At 40.9% G+C, this 1,732-nt stretch overlaps 1 pseudogene; it reads left to right on the top strand.

Annotated features, from left to right (window-relative positions):
* Positions 1–473: 473 nt before the first annotated feature.
* On the top strand, positions 474–1,043 carry LOC114235630 (vesicle-associated membrane protein-associated protein B/C-like; annotated as a pseudogene).
* Positions 1,044–1,732: the final 689 nt, after the last annotated feature.

Genomic DNA, 1,732 nt, shown 5'->3' with positions numbered 1-1,732 from the left:
TATTTTTAACTATCTTTTTTAACTCACATATAAAATTTCACTAACATATGTTGTTTCTGTAACAATATTCATCTCAAATCAGTGGCGGACTTCATTTTTAATAATATCCAATTAAAATCAGGTGGAAAACAAAAATGCCTATTATTATCATTGTTATCTAATTGTCCTGAAAGCACTAATCAAAGCCATAAGATATGAAACTGAAATAAGAGATATAATTATTAGAAAGGAAATGCAAAATTATCCTCATTTGCAGATGGTATAATTATATACTAAGAAAAAAAAAGAATGAGCTGAAAAACTGTAAGAATTAATAAGAAACTAAAATAAATGTACTGATGCAAGAAGAATACACAGCCCCCTCATCCCATAAATGACCCACCAAGACAGGCTTTTTACTACTACTACTACTATTATTATTATTATTATTATTATTAAAGGTGACCTCTCAGGAGGTCAGTTCCCTTGCAGTGATGCCCCTGCTTTTGATGAACATGATGAAGGTGAAGCATGTCCTGAGCATCAAGGCACAGGCACAAGCTCAGATTCTGAGGCCCTTCATCAAAGTTGTCACCATCATCCTAAAACTTGGCAATCTGACAGATTGAAAGCATGTTTTAAAGTAAAGATCTTGGCACCACATTGGTACAGAAGAGGGTTTGATGCATCTGTGATGTTACATCCTTCCAGTTAGGATCCCAGTGAGAAAAGTAAACACATGTTTAGGGTCCAATCTGTGTCTGCTCCCACTGACACTTCTGATAGCAGTAGAAGCAACATGACCAGAGGCAAAACCAGAAGACATGGATCCAAAACTTAGGTGTGTTTGAATGGTTAGCAGAAAATAATAAATTACATGTTGCAGAAATAAAAGAAATCCACAACTTCATTAAAGACAGAAACACCAACAATGTCTAAATCTCTGATTTCCCCAACTTGGGAGGACACTGAAGTTAAGAGATGGATGAAGGTAGGAGGTTGCAGGTGAAGTTCAGAGGCTACAAGAGGAGAGCAAACAATTAAAAGATGACCCTCCATATTAGTCAGCTCAGGCTGCCGTAACAAAATGCAACAGAGTGGGCAGCTTAAACAACAGACAGTTATTTTCTAAAAGTTGTAGACCTAGAAGTCCATGATCATGGTGCCAGAAAATTTGGTTTCTGGTGAAGGCTCTCTTCCTGGCTTGTGGATGGCTGCCTTCTTTTTTTTTTTTTTTTTTTTAAATTTTTTTTTAATTAATTAATTTATTTTTATGGCTGTGTTGGGTCTTCGTTTCTGTGCGAGGGCTTTCTCTAGTTGTGGCAAGCGGGGGCCACTCTTCATCGCGGTGCGCGGGCCTCTCACTATCGCGGCCTCTCTTGTTGCGGAGCACAGGCTCCAGACGCGCAGGCTCAGTAGTTGTGGCTCACGGGCCGGTTGCTCCGCGGCATGTGGGATCTTCCCAGACCAGGGCTCGAACCCGTGTCCCCTGCATTGGCAGGCAGATTCTCAACCACTGTGCCACCAGGGAAGCCCTGGCTGCCTTCTTGATGTGTGCTCACATGGCCTTTCCTTTGTGCTTGTGTGTAGAGAGAGAATCTCTGGTGTCTCTTCCTCTGCTTATGAGGACACCAATCCTATAAGGGCCCTACCCACGTAACCTCATTTAACCTGAATTATCTCTCTAAAGACCCTATCTCGAAACACAGTTGCACTGGGGGTGAGGTCTTCAATATATGAATTTGGTATGGGG

Source organism: Balaenoptera acutorostrata, chromosome 7 (genome assembly GCF_949987535.1).
Source record: "Balaenoptera acutorostrata chromosome 7, mBalAcu1.1, whole genome shotgun sequence".
Taxonomy (NCBI): domain Eukaryota; kingdom Metazoa; phylum Chordata; class Mammalia; order Artiodactyla; family Balaenopteridae; genus Balaenoptera; species Balaenoptera acutorostrata.
The sequence above is the reverse complement of the archived record's forward strand: the minus strand, read 5'-3'. Positions and strand labels throughout refer to the sequence as shown.